This window comes from Camelus bactrianus, chromosome 22 (genome assembly GCF_048773025.1).
Source record: "Camelus bactrianus isolate YW-2024 breed Bactrian camel chromosome 22, ASM4877302v1, whole genome shotgun sequence".
In the NCBI taxonomy this organism is placed as follows: Eukaryota; Metazoa; Chordata; class Mammalia; order Artiodactyla; family Camelidae; genus Camelus; species Camelus bactrianus.
The window spans coordinates 15,729,965-15,751,300 of NC_133560.1; the positions used below are offsets into that span (position 1 = coordinate 15,729,965).

Here is a 21,336-nt window from a genome sequence, read left to right on the forward strand (position 1 = left end):
CCTCTTAATAAATGAGCAAAATACTGAGATACCAATGGAATCTTAAATTCAATTTTATGTCAAATTAGACCAATCCCAAAATGGGAATTAGGGGTGGATATTTTGCTACATGGTTGGATAGCCTGCTACCTGTGGTATTGCCTTTCTCCAAATATTTTTTTCCCTTGTAAAGACGTTCCACACCCTGTCCCTTAAGGCCACATTATAGTTCCCTAGTCATCTTGACTTCTGATTAATTTATGAGCATCTACATCACCTGCCTCCCAGCAGACAGTCTTATTCTAACCCATCAATGCTTAGTTTCCCTTCTTGCTTAAATGAGATCACAAAGACAAGGGAGACATGGATACATTCAGAACCGCTTTCTATTTGGAACAATGGATCTATGTCTTTCTCATCACCCTTGAGGACAAGGACCTTGCTCACCTAAGCTTCTGCACAGTTCTAGGCATGTAATTGTTACTCAACGTATGTTTTGGTGACAGACAAAAGTAATGGAACCCCATGAAATGTTGATTTACACTCTCTTTTCTTATGTTCTATCACAATAAATAAAATACTGTTCTTGAAAAGATCAACTTGGTTTCTATTTTACTGAAATCATCCTTCCTTGCCCTACATTTTCTTCTGAAATTGCTTCCTTTGCTGAAGTGTCACCCACTGTGGTCATAAACTTCAGTATATTTCATCCATAAATGATTATTATTTTTTAAATTGAAAAAAAAATAAGAACTTTCATTCAGGACATTGCTTCATTAATGCATCAAAATATATCCCAGTTCAGTGTTTACAGAAAAAGGTGAAGGTAAAAGAAATCTAAATTGCCTTTGTTCTACACACAGATTTAAGTCAAGTTTGATCAAACAAATTTCACCTTAAGTCTCACAAATTAATTTTTTCCATTGTCTGAATTTGGCTCTTTGCATTCTGATGCTTTCAAATGGATGATAATTTGTCATCTGCTGTGAACGTGCTGTCAACTAATGAGAAAAGCAATATGGCGCCTACTACATTCATCACTTTCGAGCCCTAGAAGATGGACATATTTCCATGAGTTCAAAAATAAAATGGTTTATTGATTCCAGCTACCCAGAGATGTTTTTGATGGTCATGCCCTCACAGTTTGGTGGTAAACATTTTGCTCCTTTTCTACGCATTTAGAATCTTAGTTCTAATTGACAAAGTATCGCAGGAAAGGCAACAGACTGCAATGGACAACTGTGCTGATGACCATTCTGTGGTTAAAGAAATGAAGTATTACTGCACTGAGCTATGCTTTCTGACGTGATCTTACTCGTACGTAGGCTTCAAACTGTCCTGCTGTCTTCCATTTTCCTTGAACGGCAAAAAAGAGGAAAAATACAAGCATCCTAGATTTAGTAGCCATATATTATTGCATTACTATGTTCTTTCTCTTTAGTTTTCCTTCATTAATAAAACCTGAGATCAAGATTTGAATTTACATTAAAAAATCTGGCAACCCAACTGATTTCAATCTTCTTTTTACTCACATTCCTTTAGGTTTTTTTTGTTTTTTTAAAATAGTCATTGAATCACTAGTTTATTTTTTGTTGTTGCTGTTTGCTTTGTTTTCTCTTTCAATGCTAACATCCCTTGAACAACCAACAACTTTTAGCTCAATTGGTAACTACTGTAAAACAAGTATCGAACTTACTGTGGAGCCAAAAGTGCTGTGAATTATTTTCAAAATCAAGGTATAGGTAGGTAACCTTGTCATTCAGACTCTACAAGCATAAGGCAGCATCTTATTTGTTGTGTTGTTAATGTCCTGTAACTCTGCCGTAACTAATGGAGATGCTCTTCTCGGAAATTGAGTGAGAAGGCATTCCTGTAGAGCGTGCCATTTCCAGACAATGTTCTCTTAATTTTTTAATGCAACTATTACTGTGATTTATAAGTGCATTGAAGGTACTCTGTAATCTTTTTCAGGATATGTTCATTGTTATTAGTGAAGTCCTTAACTCCTTGGGAGGGATGTTTCATAAGCCTATTTTATAAATATAACACTTTCCTGAAAAAGGGTGCAAACTTTACTTTTTTTTATAGGTCAGATTAACAAGACACCTGCAAATTGTGAAGACCCTTAGAGATCTAAATAACTCTAATTCAATGAGATGTTGAATTTGAGGGTAACCTTTGAACACTTGATCTAGGAAGAAATGCAGGGAACCTATTATTTTCTACGTCAACATTCTAAACTGTTTTCTATATTAGAGTATGCATAAGTTAATACCTATGATGTGATTTAAAGACATTGGGAATAAGTTAAACTTCTTTCTTTTATAATCATAATTTGATTACAGTTTCTGCTAATTAATGAATTCTGTGCAGAGCATTTCAAAATGTGTTTGCTATAACTATTACACTGGCTTGAATTAACAATGACTAGTAGCTACTGAGAGAAAGCAGAACTATTTTATTAATAGAAAAACTGTGCTTAAGACACATTGGAGCTCCAGCATTACACAGTATTTTAAAGAGAGAATTCAAGAGAAGGGAAGTCTCTTGTGGTCTATGTCAGCAGGGTCTACTGCCTGAGAAACAGAAAGGAGATTGCCATAAACACGTTTTGGTCTTGTAGTGTGAATCTTGCCCACAGTGAAATAGCAGGGCTGCAGCATACAAATTGTATATGCCTCTTCATAGTATATTAACACAATAATAGCAAGACAGAATTTCAATAAATTCTTCACCTTACTCTTTTCCAAAGTTCTCAAAAGCAGGATTCAGTTATAGTGAAGCTTTGGACATTATTTCCAATTTATCCAAAAGGTTAAGGAGGAAAGAAAAAATCTACCACTAAAAGTACATTTAGCAAAATTAAGCATTAGTTTGAAGTTAAATGTTTATTTCCTTGCCTTTTAAATGTATTTGATACTGGAGGTAAAACTTTAAAAAAAGCTTGACTAGAAATTAAGAGTCTGTTAATGCTTACCACTATTTATTCAATATATACAAAACAAATTCAAGAATAATGTGGAAGTTACCAATGGTGGGAAGACATCTACTGAATGACTGCTAGAACAATCCAAAGAAAATGTAAGGAGATCAAACAGTTGTTCATGGGCACAGAATTATTGGAATTTTGGACCAACACAATCATATATTTTAAAATCAAGCACATGAGAATTATCCCTATGATAATAGAAATTAAAAAAGAAAGGACAATGAATCCAGGTAACCCAATCAAACTATCAAACCAATTATTACGGAGCCTCTCAGACACCAGTTTACGTATGTTCTGTCGCAAGAAAGCAAGTCCATGGCAAAACAAACAAACAAACAAGCAAACAAAAACAAGTTATTGCAAGGTGTTTCATGCTAGAAGCAATAGTAGCCATTTTTATACTTGGAAACAATCCCTAATTTTAGCAGAAATCAACAATGTACTCATCCCAGCTAACGGTAAAACTACAGTGTACTCCTTGGGCCTGCATCCTAACAAAAAGCCAGGAGATGAAAAATCACCTTAGGATGAAAGAAGAGAAGAAATATGAGTACAGATCAGCAAATTTTATTTTGTTTTGTTTCTAAATAGACTGAGCATTAATCATGGATTCTGAAAGAAGAAGGAAAGTAGGAAGAAAGGGAGAGAGGAAAGAAAAGATAAGATCAACATGACCTGTAACACACACCACAACATCCCAAGGCTTTGCTGTCCTCTCAAATTTGCTACGAGACTTGTAGTTTAAAGAATGTGCCCTTATCTTCAGTTGCTAAGTTGGGAGGACGTAAGAATTAACTATTATTTATACTAACTAGACATTTTATAACACTGGTATTAATTTCAGAAGTTGGATTAAACCACCAGGAAATGTATATGCCAATAAAATATTAATTACCTGTCTTTAGACAGTAGGATGTGAACTTTGGGGATTAACACATTACTTTCCAACTATAAAAATATCCTTTAAAAAAACTCTACCTCTCATTTCTAGCCTCTAATATTTCGAAAGTGAGATTGTAGAGGTTCCTAGTGTTTACTCCAGGTTAATTACGTGTGGTGGCCGTGCCTCATGCTGGCATTCCATGCTACGTAATTTATAATATACTAACTTAATTTATAAACTGGCTAGATTGTTTCGTTGTGTAAGGAGACTCAAATGGAACATATTTAATTATTTGAGCTCCTAGAAGAACACTATGGAGAATGAAATGGGCTTAAACTGGCATTCCTTACAACATGCTAGGTTTCAGAAAGACACAGCCCAGTGGCTTTTAGCTAGATCAGACAAGTGATCTTGCCCAAAGCCAACAGTATAAAATTCCCGGGCTACACATGGATGTCATCAGACAAAGGGGCTGCCTCCATCACTGGTAAAAATGAACATTTTTAGAGATACGAGGTGAAGGAATCCCAATCACGGCTGCAAAAACAGAACTGAAAATCCTTGTCTTCAAAATATCCCAAGTAAGACACTCTGGTCTAGCATCCATTTTGTAAGTCCTCAGGCTTTAAACTCTCTCCTCCGTAACATTCCTTTAGGAAGCTGGTCTTCTTCAGACGTCCCATGATTTTCCTCTCAACAAACATCATAGGGAGAAGAGATAGACAAGACGTGGTTCCCTGCATGCCCTGCCTGATTTAGTGCAGAAATTGAGGTTTTTCCCTCTGTGGGGCCCTTTAGCAGGGATTCGAACATTTTCTTCCAATTTCACCACACATGACTGTGGCTACTGACATCCATAAACCACACGTATAAGGAAAGGTAAGCTATGACTCTGTGCTTTATAAGGGAAGGAGAAAAAAGTCCATGTATCATCTTAAAAGCTGCTTCCAGCATTCATTATTGAATGAGCTCATTTTGCTTGAGGAAAACAAATCAACACACACAATGACACCAAATACAACAAACTTGGTAACTATCTGGAAATAGAAGGTAAAACCCTGAGGGCTCCAGGGCTAATGGCAAGAAGAAGGAAGAGCTGCTGTATATGGGTAAAGGGCCCAAAGAGAAGTGTGTGTGTGTGTGTGTGTGTGTGTGTGTGTGTGTGTGTGTGTGTGCGCGCGCGCGCACACATGCACGAGTGTTCTTTGAAACAGCAAAAGGCAGAAGAGAGAACAAAATGGAGAGAAGGGAGGAACAGAGAGAGAAGGCAAGAGAGAATGCAAAACCCTACAGCAAGGGTTCCCAGGGGACCCCCACTTAGGGCATCAAGAAAGCTTTTGGAGAACTTGAAAATCTCATACAAAAACTCAAGTTTTGTTATGATACTTCTCTGTTATTAGCAACTCTGCTGTGAAGATGACTATGCTTGTAGGAGTGACCTGACTTACGGATATTCGTAGAAAAGAGGAGTTTCATGTCTTCATCGACATGGCAAAGAACAGAGACTACACAGAGATACAACGTAAAAATCTTGATCCCCTTAGGGATTTGCAGAAATCTCCTTGAGAACCTTGGTCTTTCACAGAATGTGGAATTGCAGTTGGGATCATACCAGTTTTTCTTGGAATGCGAGGGACAGCTTACATCTGAAAAAGTTCAAACTGCTGTCTGAACTCTGTGCACAATTCTTTACTGCAAGGGCTCAGGTAAAGTCAGTGAGCAAAACGATGTAGGCAGGAGACACTAGGGGGTGTTGGGGACTGTGGGAACCCAGAGTCTCCAGCCATCTCCAAATGGGTATAATGTTCCTTAGTTTCACAATATTTGGGCCATTTTAGAACGTGTACTCAGGGTCGCTAGAGTAACTTTTTCTTTCTATGAGGAGATCCAAATTAAATATTTAGGCAAAATATCTCCATTAAAAAAAGTATCTGTGATATGAGGGCCACCTGTTGGCAAGCCCTGATGTACACAGGTGAAATTTCATTTCTTTACAAAACTAATTAAAATGGTACCTGTTTGTTCTTTTTCAGCTCATAAAAAAACACAAATCCAAAATATTCAGTTCCCCACTCCCTAATGAATGACTCACATTTAATAGTCCAAGACTGAATTCCAGATATCACATCCACATTTCAGGAGGCAGTACAAAGGAACCTGACAATGTCAGGGAGGTACTCCTTGCATCGTAGATAGAAACTTTCTTCTCCCCCAAGGACAAAGGCATGAGGCAGCTGTCTCTTGGGGAAGGTTCCTATTCGCTGTCTGTCATCTGAGATTCCAAATATGCACCACTAGCCTAGATTCAGTCATGTGGTCATACTTACTATGAAGGAGCTTTGGAGAGATCAGTCCTTTTCTGATTGCTCACTTGCCCATATGAAATATTTATTATTATGGAAGAAGAATGTATTATAATTTGGGACTATCCAGGACAAATGGAGTTCTCTGTACAAAAGGTGACTTTAACATTGACCCTTTCCATCTTTCTCACATCCATTAAAAATTCTCACTGCCATGAAAAGAATCCACTTAGACAAACTGTTGTTAATTTCACTCATTCTCAATTAAATGTGTTGGTGACATGCCACAGAATAAAGTATGAAACCATTTTTTTAAACATATGGAGAAATTTCAAAAAAATTGCAACATTAATGTTTGATTAAAAAATATCTTTAAAATAGAGAAAAGGAAAATAATCAATGGTACAGACACCCAAGTGCCCACCAGCTAGATTTAACTGATATTACTGTATTCCCATATAAGTTCTCTTTCCTGAAACACGTTTTTAGGGGAAATCCCAATATGGAAAAGCCTGTGTAGAACTGACTTGTTTCAAGATGAAGGGAAAGCTCAGAATCCCACCCTTTTCCCTGTGCAACTCCCTTGACCCCCAAATCTCCAGGGTTCTTACTGAGTGCTGAACCAGCACAATTCAATAAGACACTGACAATGAAAAACAAATGCGTACTATTTATGAGTTGACTAGAATTAAGACGTCTGATACACAAACAACCATACTTTTTCTTCCCTTCTCCTCCCCTCCCCTCCTCTTCCTTCGTTTATTCCTCCTCTCATTCGTTTTAAAAGAGATCTCGGTTTCATTATTTATTACACACGGAAACGTTGGTTGTTCTGACTTTCTTATTCGTTTACATTTAGAGCAACTTGAAATTTCTGAAACATCTTTGGCCTATATTCGCTCTGTTTGGAGGGGATTCTGAATGTCTATCTGTTACGCACTCTAAAGTGAAATATACCACATACGTTGTCTGTAAGTACACTATGGCTTTTGATTTTACACAACTGATTACAATATCACAAGCATTTTATCCTTTCATAAAGTCAAATGCATGTCAATTTCAAAGAAAAGCAAAAACAAAAAAAACCCCAAAAAACAAAAAACTAAATGATGCTAAAATACAAAAACACAATTACATCATAGTCAATTCTGGTCTCTGACCTTTTGCATCTGAACTTGAATATGAGTCACCTTCAGATGCCCTGCTACATACGCACCGAGGTTTTAACCACTACCTTTGCCACACCACGTTAAAGGGAAATAAAACAAAACTACACAGAAAGATGAGACTCACGATTCTACACTAGGAATGCATCCACAGTTTCTCTTGCCACTTCGGCCTTGATCCACTTAACAATATGGAACAGCAGGGTGGCTGGCAGCGGAAAAACTAGGGTCTCAACATGTCAGGGACAAGTGGCGTATTTCTGCATAGCACGGCTATAGCAAGCGTTTTATTTTCCCCTGAAAGACTCAATTTGTCTAATTTTATCAGAGACATGAGCCCCGGAGAGTTCCTGAATGAGTTTACCACAATGTATTCTGCACACTTCAAAAGTAAGAAATAAATATGACATGACTTACCCTGACCTCCCTTCCAGTAATTCCTGCCTTCATTCACTCCTCGTTTCTAAAGAAAGAAAAAGCAAGAAGCACTCATTGTTAGTATAGCTACCAGTTATATGATTTAATCCAGAATATAATTCTGCAAAAATTAACTGCTGAATGGCAGCTCTTTTTTTTTTTTTCAATCTTTGACAAGTTGCTGAAATTAGTTCCTTGAAAACCACTCATTGATGTATGATTGACATACAAAAAGCTGTACATACTTAATGGGGGTATACAACTTGATGAGTTTGGAAATAAGGTTGCACCCATGAAACCATCACCCCAATCTATGCCATAAGTATATCCATCACTTCCAGAAGTTTCCTCAGAAAACTGATTTCATGTTTGCTGTCACTACCATCCACTTTACCTGTTATAGACCAAAGAAGGTCAGCACACATCCGTTCCAGAAACCAGACTGCTCCCGTTTTCTTCAGGATTCAGCTATCTTTAGATTTTGAGTCAAATGCAACTTTTTGATCTATATTTCAGTTTGGAATTTTTTTTAATCTTTACATTGGAAAGAGAATACATCAACAAATTCTCCCTTCTCTGTTATTTACTTAGGTCAATGGCTCTCTTCCATTACTCATATTTCGCTAATTATTGCTTATCTCTTTAATTGTTGCATCTCTAAATGTGTCTACATTAATGTAGAAGAACCATTCAGGAAGCCAAATTCAATGCGTACTAAGAAAAATGGAATACTGGGGATTTCACAAAAGGAGCCTGTATTTTTCTCTTTCGAAGACACAGAAGAGGAGGGGGGGTGCCAAGGAGAAATAGCTGAGTAGATATTCAGATCATACAGTGTTAATTTGAAGAATTTAACCATGTATACCTAATCAATGGATTCTATTCATTTGAAATGCTTTCAAAAATAATTATACAGACAAAAATCGCTTGATATCTAGTGAAGTTGATAATAATTATGAGAAATAAGTAAAGATCAAGGTTCGTTAAAACCTGGAGAGTCACCTCATTTTTCTAATTGCAATTTCATCTAAGTCAAAGTTGAGCTCCGCCATGGGGCCCCACTGCTATTAAAATTACAAGTCATAGCGGGGAAAAGACACTCTAACTCCTTAGCCATTGGGCAAAACTGACAATAAAATAGCAGTAAAATAAGAAGCTGGCACAGCCGCTTCCTTCTATCATAAGCTGACAGGGCAACATAATGAAAGCTGCACCAAAAACTGTACTTAAGATGAAAATGTATTTACATAAAATGCTTGATTCTGAGGCAATTAGGGCTTCATTTATAGCAGCTTGTTACCAGAGTGGTACCAACAGTCCTTCATAATCAAAGGTGTCATTCCATCCCTGGACCCTTGGTGAGCAAAGTGAGAATTCACCTCCTGTTTCTTGGGAATCGCAGTGTTGTAATCATTTTGAAACACAGGGCGATGCGCGTTGTCACCTCCCCACTCGGTAACACACGAGCAGCCTGTCCTGGAATCGGCTTCTGAGGACCCGACCGTCCCCGCCCTCCTTGGTAATGTGTGTCATTTTGTACTTTCCTTCACAATGCTGCTCACGGTTCTTCTAAGGTGACGGGGCTCTGAATTTTTAGAAAGATGTGTTGTTTTACATTAACACCAGAAGCTCTATATACATCAAGGGGAAAAAAAAAAAAAAACTTCAAGTGATGGGGGCTTCAAACGAATTTCTAATCTTTACACTCCTTCAGTACTTGTATTTTAAGAACGGAGGCATAATTTATTTCCGATGAAACCGAATTGCTCAGCTCTCCGCTAATAGGATCCTCAGGGCAAAAGGGGGTAGAGAGAGTGGCATCATAAAAAAAGCAGAAAGCTTCACAACTTTTTGAAATTTAAACTAGAAACAATGAATTAATAATTATGTTTGCCATGATTATTGCACATTTATGATAAATTGTTCTCATTTAGTAAATGGGACCATGAACTTGAGTGGCCCAAAGGGTTTAATATACAGACCGCTTATACTGGCCTAAGAACCACTGGTGACCGTTCTTATCTTAGCAAGGAAGCCATCAAGCTATTTGCAGGTATCAGCTCATAATGTGATTCCATTACCCCTAAGTCCTAATGCTGTTCTCTTCCCAGAGTCAATCTGATTGGTTGTCAAGTGTGTTTTTCCACCTGAAAGCTGTGAAGACTTTTCTGTCGTGGCTACAGAATGGTCAATTTCCCACCTAGTGAAAACACTATTTTTGGAGCCCAGTCATGAAGATTTATTTTTTCATCAGACCACATAAGCAAAGGAATGCTTCAATACCTTGAACTGTCATTGTGGAAGGACGGAGCAGCATCCTACCAAAGGATCATTACTAAAGCAAGGGGGGTCCATCTGCCTAATTACCCAGCGATGGAGATGGCCTCTGGTAGGCGCAATACTGAAACTGGGTTTGGTTCGTCCAAGTGTGCTGTCCCGTCATCTTCCCTTGAAAATAATGAAAGGAAAGAATAGAGGGCTGAAGTGGATGACATGTAGCCAGGGCTCCAGGCAAGCATCGTGATTCCTCCTGTGAAAAGTACCACCATTTATAAATCGCTCATTAAAACTTAATTTTATATGGCATCTTTAAAAGGTCATTTTTTAAATTGGAATTTTGTAAGCAACAATACTGACTGGTTAACGACTGTGGGGAAAAAAAAACAAATCTTCGTAGATTTATTGTTTTAAGCGATTATTAAGGAGGAAAGCTTAAACAACAAAACAGACAAATGAATTCCCTCTTACAGAGCCAGAACGTTCTCCTTTCTAAGTAATTTAGTTTACATAGTAATTTTCAGTTGGTTTTTGCAGTAGAAGCACCTTGGAAACCTAATTAGAACTGAATAATCATTAGCATATAAAGGATTAAAATCCATAACTGAACTACAACAAATTTAAACCAAGACTAAGATGGTAACATAGAAATAGCACTAAAATGGAAAGTGGAATTTAACATATCTTTCCCTTTCATATACTGCAATTAAAATCTATTTTTCTCCTACTGAAACCTATTTTATTATAGACCATGATTTTTTAAACTTCTGATATAAAGTGGTCTCATGTAGTTGTAAAGCTGTAATAAATGCTAATAATTATAATATCAAGACAAAATAAATCATTTATTCTCCAAAAGAAAAGAGGATATTTTTTAGTGAGTACCAGATTTCCAGGCATTGTATATCCATTTTTTTAACTTAACCCTGCAAGAATACATCAGAGTGGACTCTGAGCCCTTGGAATGAAGGAGACTGATGCTTAAGGGGACAAGTGGCTTGCTAAAACCATGCGAGAAGACAGTGGTAGAATGCAAAATTTAGAATATTAATCCAGATCTCCCTGACTCCAGTGGATTTTTTACTACCTAGGCTATCTTCCTAAAGAAAGTGTGTTTATCTGCATTAGCGCAGAGATCAGCAAACTTTTTCTGTAAAGAGAAAAAAAATGGTAACTATTTTCTGCTTTGTGAGGCATGCAATCTCTGCAGCAACTATTCAAAGTCACTGTTGGAGAATGAAGCAGCTTTAGACAAAATACAAAGAAAAGAGCTATCTGTATTCCAATAAAACTTTATTTACGAAAATGATCAGTGGGCCAGATTTGGTCAAAGGGCCTACAGTAGAACGTAAGCTCTGTGGAAGTATTAACTTCATTTTATTGAACATTGTATTTACTTAATACCTGAGAAAGCAATGCTTAATTAATGGTGATATTAAAAATAAGACTAGTTAATACTTACATGGAGTTCGTTATGTGCTAGTCATTTTTGCATGTAATAATTTATTTACTTCTCATAATACTCCTATTAAGTTAGTTACGATTTTTACTCATCTTGAGAGATAAGGAAACTGAGGAATGAATAATTAATTTTTCAAGATAAAGCAGCAAGTAAGAGGAGGATCCAAGATTTAGGCTCTAAAAGTACATAGTACACAGTAGAATCCTAATAATTAATTAATTAAATGAATAAAAGAATGTGTAATGGAATCAATATAGAGAGTTAGACCTGGGTACTGGTAATCCAGGAGATTTCTGTCTTCCAAATTGTCTACGTTTACAAAGCTAAATTTAAAAGACAGAAAGAAGGAGAAGCAAATGAAATCAAGGCGACAACATATAATAACATGTATATAGAAGTAGAAATATGGATTATGTTAAGGGCTATAAAGAATTGGAGAAAGGCTCTGAGAGTGTACCAGTGGGACTGAGGGGTCTGAGAAGGTCTCCAAACGAAGGATCCTGAAAGGAAGAGTTGCTGATGAACGGGAATCATTCAGATGAAGAGTGGGGAGAACAGCTTCTCAGGCTGGTAACTAAGGTAAAGGTCCAGAGACAAAAATGATGCCCTATCAGATAAGGGAGTAAATGGTGCTGCTGGGAATGCATGGATGGGCTGGAGAGATGCTGGGAATATGCCAGGGGAGAAAGACAATGTCAACTGAACTGAAGTGGGGAGGTGAAAATTCAAGAGTAAAATTTTGGACAATTTAAGTTTGAGAAACTTGAGAGAAATTCCTTTGTTGCTGCTCAGAAGGCAATGGATTTATAAACCTCTCAGAGAAGAGGCATGGATGACTGATAAGAAATGGTAAATATTAGCATTTGGATGACATTAAGTCATGGGTATGGAAGATCACTTAGGCAAAGTTTGGAGAGAGAAGAACTTTGACATTCAGGAATGTGCCAGAGAGAGTACCTTGTGAAGGAGCTGAGGCACAGTGGTCAGAAGGGCAGGAACAAAGCTGGGAAACTGTAGTCATATGGAAGCTAGGAGAAGAGTGTCTTCAAAAGGAGGCATGGATGACTATGTGGAATGAGGTGGGATGTTAAGTAAATGAGGACTGAGAAGTGTTTTTTGGATTTCCAACATGGAAATCATTGGTGTCCTTAACAAAGCTGTTCTGGGGTCATGGGGACAGAAATAAGACAGGAGTAGGAAGGTAATTATGACAGGTGTAACAGCCCATATAGACAACATTTTTTTTTTTTTAAGAAAAAGGGAAATACCTGTGAGAGACTAAGAACACAGGCTTAAGGAAAGGTGGAAAACAAGTGAATGAAACCGAGTTGGGATTGGTATGGACAAGAAAAACCTAAAACCTAAACGACCAATGGTTTATGCTGTAGAGATTCCCTGGGATGCCTGCAAGGTGGCCCCACATAATAATCCAAGCGTAGTGTGGATCGCACCCTCTCACTTCCTCCCACTATTGATGGGTGCAGTCAATTAAGCTTAGCAACATTACACAGTAGTAACAGAGCTATTGCGTTTGCTATCCTGTGGGGCTGTCAGCGTACAGAGTCATTTTCCAACTGTCAGGGCAGAGGATTCGCTCTCTAGATAGTGATTACAATCCTTTGAATGTTTATGCAGAAACTCTCCCCACCCAGAGGAGAAACGATTACGATAAGCGCCATCGGTGAACGATACACTGCTTCCTTTTGCATTCTCAACACAAGCATAACTAAGCTACCAAAGGAATCAGAGAAGCAGACTCATTCCATAGGAATTAACTTCTTGAATTTAAATGGTTATTGATTGGTAGGGGGGTCCGTTCTCTGCTTCCATCTATGCTCTTTTTTTACTTAATTTCAACCAAGCCTTGGATTTTACCTTTTACTCATTATAATATTCAATTAAAAAAAAACATAAGGTACTATTTAACAGGGACAAGAAATATCAAAATGAACAAGACATGCTCCAGCTTTCATGAACTTATACTCTAGTGAAGGAGACAAGATTTATATTTATTTTGTAGGATTTTAGCAGTTTACTATTACATGAAACTGATGGCAACCTTGAGAGGAAGACAGAATAGATAATCTCATTTCAAAGGTAGGCGGAAAGGATTTGGGGAAGATAAGCCTGAAGAGTGTAATGGCCAAACATCATGGTTCTCAAAGTGGGAACCAGCATCAGCTGGAAATTTAGAAATGCAAATTCGTTGAACTCATTCCAGATCCAGTAAATGTGAAACTCTGGGATGGGGCCTAAAAGCTGTATACCAGGACCTCCAGGTGATTCTGAGGCATACTTGAGTTTGAGAAGCACTGGAATAAGAGAAAGATATTGGGCTGGACTAAAATAATGGGCATTGGGGGTAGGGGCCAAGATAGTAGTCTATGAAGAACCTGAGTTCACCTCTTCCCATAGGCATGCCAGAATTACAACTATTTATGGAGCAACTATCTAAGAGAATGACCTAAAGACCAGCAAAAAATATTTTCCACAACTAAAGATACAAAGCAGGAAATACATCGAGATTGGTAGGAGAGGTGGAGACATGGCATAGTCAAGACCCACGATCCTGGGTGTATGATCCACAAACAGGAGGATAATCACAGCTTCAGATGTTCTCCCCAAGGAGCAAGGGGCCTGAGCCCCACATCAGGCTCCCCCATCTAGGGGTCTTGTATCAGAAAGACAAGCACCCAAAACATCTGGCTTTGAAGATGAGCAGGGCTTGTGTATAGGAGAGCTAGGGGGCTGGGGGAAACTGAGGCTCTGTTCTTAAAGGGCATACGCAAAATCTCACGTGCCCCGAGTGATCTGAAAGGAGCCTGGATCAGACCTGCTTTCTGATCTCGGAGAGTGTCTCAGAGAGGCAGGAGGTACCTGAGACACCCCTGGGGTAAAAACACTGGCAGCAGAAATTTGGGGGAGCTGGCAAGCACCATTCTGGAATCCTCCTGCTAGCCTGTTAGTGCCAGGGGCTTACCTGCCCACCAGAGGGAAAGCACCAGCCAGTATCTCCTAAGCCCCACAGCCAGCTTCCCTGAGACCCAGCTCTGCCCACTAGTAGGTCAGCAGCCACCACACCAGGCAAGGCCTGGCAGCCAGTGGGGCCAGGGGCCAGCCTCGCCTAGCAATGCACTCACAGTAGGTGGCCCTGCCACAAGAGAAAGGCCTATGCAGTCCACAGGGGGCGTACCTTGACACACACTCATGATGTTATATATGAATCTTACGGTAACCACAAATCAAAAACCCTATAACAGAAGCACACAAAAAGAGAAAGAAATCCAAACATAACACTAAATATAGTCATCAAATCAGAAGGGAAGAGAGCAAAAGAGGAAGAAGCAAAAAATGAACTACAAAAACAATCCGAAAAAAGTTGGCAAAATGGCAATAAGTACCTATCAGTAATTACTTTACATGTAAATGGACTAAATCAAATCCAATCAAAAGACATAGTCATCAAATAAAAGAAGTAAGAGTCATCTGTATGCTGTGTACAAGAGACTCACTTTAGGACTAAAGACACATGCAGACCAAAAATAAAGGGATGGAAAGGTAGTCTACACAAATGGAAAAAGAAATCTTGGGTAGCAATACTTGTATCAGAGAAAAGAGACTTGAAAAAAAAACTGTAACAAGAGAAAAGAAGGATATTACATAATGATAAATGTATCAATCCAACAGGAAGATATAACAATTGTAAATATATATGCACCCAACATAGGAACAGATAAATGCATAAAGCAAGTATTAACATAAAAGGAGAAACAGCAATGATACAATAATAGTAGGGGACTTCATTACCCCACTTACATCAATGGATAGATCATCCACAGAGAAAAATCAATCAGGAATCACTGGCCTTAAATGACACATTAGAGCAGAGACTTAACATATACATAGAATATTTTACCCAAAAGCAGCAAGATACACATTCTTTTTGAGAACACAGGAAACATTCTCCAGGACAGATTACATGCTAAGCCACAAAAGAAGTTGCAATAAATTTCAGAAGACTGAAATCATACTAAGCATTTTTTCCAACCACAGTATGAGACTAGAAATCAACTATAAGGAAAAAAAAACTTCAAAAACATGAACATGTGGAGACTAAATATTATGCCATTAAATAATCAATGAGTCACTGAAGAAATCAGGAGAAAATAAAGAAATACTCGGAGACTAATGAAAATGGAAACACAGCAATCCGAAATCTATTGGACACAACAAAAGCAATTCTACAAAGGAAGATTATAGTGATACAAGCCTACCCCAAGAAATATGAAAAATCTCAAATAAATAACCTAATCTTACACCTTAAGGAACTATTTTAAAAAAAGAACAATCAAAACCCAAAGTAGAAGAAAATAAATAAAAAGATCAGAGCAAAAATAAACAAAATAGAGACTAAAAATAAAAACAGTAAGAAAGATCAATGAAACTAAGAGCTGGTTCTTTGAAAAAGATAAACAAAATTAATAAACCTTTGGCTAGACTCATCTAGCAAAAAGGAGAGAGGATCAAAATAAATAAAATCCAAAGTGAAAGAGGAAAATTTACAACCTACATCACAGAAATACCAAGGATCATAAGAGATTACTATGAATAGTTATATGCCATTAAAATGGACAACCTGGAAGAAATGGATAAAACCTTGGAAACATGCAATCTCCCAAGTCTGAATCAGGAAAAAATAGAAAATATGAACAGACTGATTACCAGTAGTGAAGCTGAATCAGTAATCACATTTTCAACAAACAAAAGTCCAGGATCAGATGGCTTCACAGGTGAATTCTACAAAATATGTGAAGAAGAGTTAACACCTATCTTTCTCAAACTATTCCAAAAAAATTGAAGAGGAAGGAATGCTCACAAACTCATTTTACAAGGTCAGTATAACCCCGATACCCAAACCAGACAAAGACACCACAAGAAAAAAAACAAAGAAAAAAAAGAAAATTATATGACAATATCACTGATAAAAATTCTCAACAACACTGAACTTAACAATACATTAAAAGGATCATACACCATGATCAAATGGGATTTATCCTAGGTAAGCAAGGATGGTTCAGTATTTACAAACCAATGAATGTGATACATCACATTAACAAACTGAAGAATAAAAACCATATGATCATCCCAATAGATGCAAAAAAAAAAAAAGGTTTTGACAACATGTAACATCCAGTTATGATAAACATTCTCAACAAAGTAAATACAGAGGGAACACACATCAACATAAAGGTCATATATGACAAGCCTACAGCCACAACAAGGTGGTTTCTGATGACAGCCAGAGAGGAAGACAGCCTTAGTCCCATGACCCACAAGGTTATCAATCTTGCCAATAAGCATGTGAATTTGCAAGTGGATCCTTTCCCAGTCAAGACTTTATTTAAGACTCCAGCACTGGCTGACACCTGACTGCACCCTCTTGAAAAACAATGAAGTAAGCTAAGCTGTGCTCAAAGTCTTGATTCAGTAAAACCATGAAATGTTAATATGTGGTGTTCTGAAGAAAAAAAAAAAGACTGGGCATTAGGCAACATGACCTTGGGAAAATTATTCAACTATTTCGCCTCAATTTTCTAGAAATAAATCCTATTTTGCTTGAGGCTGTAAATACATCCATGCCAGGGGTCACAAACACAGATCTCTATAGAGATGAAGCAGGCAACATATTAGTGAAAGAAGATAGGTAGGAATAAAAGAAAATAATAGCATAAGTGAGCTGATAAATGACAACTAGGTATTAGGAGACAGAAATGAGTAGTAGGAACAATAGCAAATTTGAAACAAAGCCCTTTTAGAAAAAAAAAATCAAGAACAAATAAAAACCTGGATTTGTGTGCGTGTGATTACTTCATTATTAAATACACTACAGTTAAAACTGTACATGTATAAAAATAAAATAACAAAAATGGAAGGAAGGAGGAAGAGAGAGATTTGAGGCTGGAGGGTTAAATTTAGTTAGAAGCCTGCCGAAATAAACTATGCTGAGTTTTAGAAGTCCACGTGAGAAAAACAGTATCTCTCGGAGTGAAGGTAAGGACAGTAAGGGTTGTGGCAGGAGGCAATCAGTTAGACGGCAAGGTATAAATGGTAGACTTCCATGATGGACTCCTGCCATGATGGTCTCGATCAAGGTCATACAGCTGGTAATTAGTGGAATCACACATATGACCGCCAATTAAGGCATCCAATTAAGACTGGGAAGAAATGGCAAAGAGTTAAAGTTGCAATGCTCTTGAACTGACCCGTTTGGTCTCAAAGTGTCAAAGGGACAGAGTAGGCCAACGAAGACCAGGACTAGGAGTCTTGATTAAAAAAAGGGGTCTCACCGCTCACGTAGGCAGAATGCTGTGTGTTAAAATGACATGGAGAGATAAAAATACTGAATAAATGCAATAAATGGGGTGCAGGAAGATAAGGTTAAAAAAGAGAGGGAGAGGTGTTTTTCAAAACCTAGGTAAGGGGAGATTGTTTGAGCAGGAAGGCAAATTTAACTAGCAAAAACGGCGCAGTCAAGTCTAGGGTCATTTCTTTCTGTCCTTTAAAAATACACACAGATAACTCTAATTCCTCTTTTGGAATTGGCCAAGATGTAGACAAAAAAATATGGCTACAACCCTCTATGTCTATTATTTTTAATGGAAACATAACAGAATATGAAAAATAGGGAATATGGAAACATTTTTAAGCATCCCTCACTATAAATGAGAATGCATGATCTGGAAGCACCCACTGACACTATTTCCAATGAATTAAATGCCTTGCTTAACAAGAAATAATTTTCCCCTTTTCTACCTCCTTTCCCACAAAGCAACACAGTAACATGGGATTCAGTTCAAAGCCAAATTGGCAAATTTACAAATATTGCCTGCTTATATGTGTTTCAGAATGTCATTACCTGTATCAATTATAACAAATTTTTACAGGATTACAAGATGACCCAAATCAAGATTTTAAAAAATGGTATTTTTTAAAGCGAGAAATGTTTGTTATTTGCATGAGTTCAATTAAAAAAAAAAAAAATCCAGTTCAGGTTCTGGTCTATGCTGCTTGACTTACTTCATAGCCTTATTTAGGGCACAGAGAGGAGGAGACAGTTTCTACATTAAAAAATAAAATAAAAAATAAAAAAGTACCCAGGATGGTGCTTTAAGTCATGTCTGGGCTACAGGTTACCCATCAGAAGGCAACATGGCAGAGGACCTCAGTGAATTTGCAAAGGCTCTTTTCTCTTGGCACCACCTCTATTTCTATCTGTTTTTAGCAGATTTCTGCTCCTCCTTCAAGATCCAGCACATGTACCATCTTCTCTGTGGAGCCTTTCTAGACTATTACAGCCAGAACTGATGGCTTTCTTCCTGTTTTCACAGCAGTCTGCCATGGCTCTGTTTTGATAATTTTCTCATGTCTTATAACCATTTTTATAGCTGCCTTCTACTTTAACTATGAGTTTCTCAACAGTAGTGCCCTTGTCTCATTCATCCTCTAATCCCCAACATTTATCAGAATACCTGGCCTACAACATATTCATGAAAAAAGCACAAATTTGAACGAGTGAGTAGGTAAAGCAAGAAAGTAGGATATGGAAGGGAGTATGCATTTCACTAGCTCAAGACCAAAGTTCCCCTCCGTCATGTGACGAATTTGGGCAGGAGGTATTAATCTGCAACTGAGCTTACCAGCTCATGGGTCAGTCTACACTATCTAGGTACACACCCACACGTTGAAATTTCCACGCTTTATGTAGGCAAAGAGAAGCAGAGACTGGAAGGGTGTGAATTATGTCTGCGTAACATTGGAAAAACAGTCAATTTAAGAGGATTCATTCTGTCCTCCAGTATCACTATGCCATGGGTTTCTACAATCATAATCCGATTTTTCAGGAACAAACACCCCTGTTTATTTTTAAATTTATGACCCTCTGGCCTCTAGTACTTAAATATGCATCCACCTTTCTGCTAGGGATGCAAGACTGTACCTAATGTAGTCTTGGCCTGAGAAGTAGGAAAAGTGGTGGAAGAATCTGGTCTTGTTCACATTCATCACGTATTTATAAATTTAATTTCTAATTTATAGTGACCACCTCCAGTGAGGTAAGGGTGGGGAACTGCAGAATATTTTCTCTTGTGAAATATCTGTATTTGGTTTTATACTTATCCTTTCAAAGTTCATTTTTAAGATCACACCTATTGTCTCTTCCATTAAACTTGATGCAAAGAATATTGTGTCAAGACAATGTTCATATTTTTGCCCTGTGTGTATCCATATGTATACACACATTTATACAGATACAAAACAGTAAATGACTAAAACGCTAGAAAATGACACACAATTTGAACCAAAGGGTGAGAAATTACTAGTCTATGTCATTTCATGTAAGGGAAAATAAAGAAAATTGCTTGAAAAACACTGCAAAGTTGTAGGTAAATGTTCTGCAATTGTAAAAGGATTGCTACTTCATGAGACATTTTCCCTTACTATTTGTAGCTTTAAGCAGAATATGCAGTGTTCTGTTTATGTACAAGTTTACATCTCCACTTTGCTCCCTGATCCTCATTTGGACCCAGCCGTTGACGCCACCACCGACCGACGCTCTCAGTCTCAAGAGAGGTGAGGCATACCCAGCCGTGCACCTGCAAGGGCGTTCAGACATTTCTGACTTCTCAATAGCCCAAAGACTGTACTGCTGGCATCATCACTCCTACAGTCTTCTAAGAAGCTTCTAAGAGAAATGTGCAAAGTTGAATGTTCTTGGTAAGAAGCAAAGGGAAATCTTTGTGTTAAGTCCCTAGATTTACTACCTTCCCATTTTATTATGTACATCTTTCAGAGTTTACTGGGCCAGTTCTCCATGTATCATTTTCTGATACTCACATTCTCTCTGGCAAGACTGATGACAAGTCCAGTCTTCTGTTGGGATGTAATTCTGTCCACGTGGCTCATTTCTTCATTTCCCTGCCCCTACCCTCTCTCTTTACTGCAAAGCCATCACTAGAGACTAAATGAGATTTTGCTGTTGTTGTTTTTAAGCCTTCAACTGTCCTGCTCCTCAATTTCCAGCTGACGTGATAATCTTGTTTGGGATACCACAGTTGATTACTCTAGAATGACTGTAATACTCATTATCCACCATTTGTTGAAAGGGTGGACGAAAACTGTGATTAAATAAAAATTGGCTTGGATTTTGCCTCAAACTTCTACTACATCACTTTAAGGGCTTAATTAAAATTTTGCTGTGGATGTTTCTAAATGTTTTTCTCCATCCCTTCCTCGGTCACTGCAAATGCGGTAGACTTAATTCCTGACACCATTATTTACCATTGCCAGAATTCACACCCTTTTCCATGGAAGTTGGCAGTTCTTCAGAGCGGGGATTGAATATACGCATCTAACTCGATGGTGGGCTCAGCGATGTGACCTTCTTTGACCAATAAGTCTTATGATGTGCTTACATATTTGGACTTGTCTTCTTGCATTGCTACCTTCTTTATAAAAATAACCCACTCTATGAGGCATACTGACCCAAAGAAAATGAAACAGAAACATATTTGGACTCAACCCCAACCCTGGGGTCCACCTCAGCCTAGAAAGCCAATTCTCTGCCTACTTGCACATAAGTAAGACAGAATAGTGACTAGTGTTTTAAATCTCTGACCTTTGGGACTGTTTATTATGCAACAGTAGCTGACTCATACAACGACCCACTTTTATGACTATGAGGAGGAAAAAACATAGAATTAATTTCAGTCATGACATGAATTAACATTTATAGAGTACTCATTGCATGTAGAAATATGCAATCTGGGAAGCCATAAAAGACAGAGAAACTTTGAAGACTGCTC

The 21,336-nt window shown here is 37.8% G+C and overlaps 1 long non-coding RNA gene across 1 annotated transcript in view; it reads right to left on the reverse strand.

Moving 5' to 3' along the window:
* The window catches only part of LOC141574612 (uncharacterized), a 1,056,998-nt gene that overhangs the window by 299,944 nt on the left and 735,718 nt on the right, over positions 1-21,336 (reverse strand). Inside the window, exon 7 of the long non-coding RNA XR_012501497.1 lies at positions 7,738-7,783. This is a non-coding gene — a long non-coding RNA (uncharacterized LOC141574612). The remainder of the gene's footprint in view (positions 1-7,737; positions 7,784-21,336) is intronic.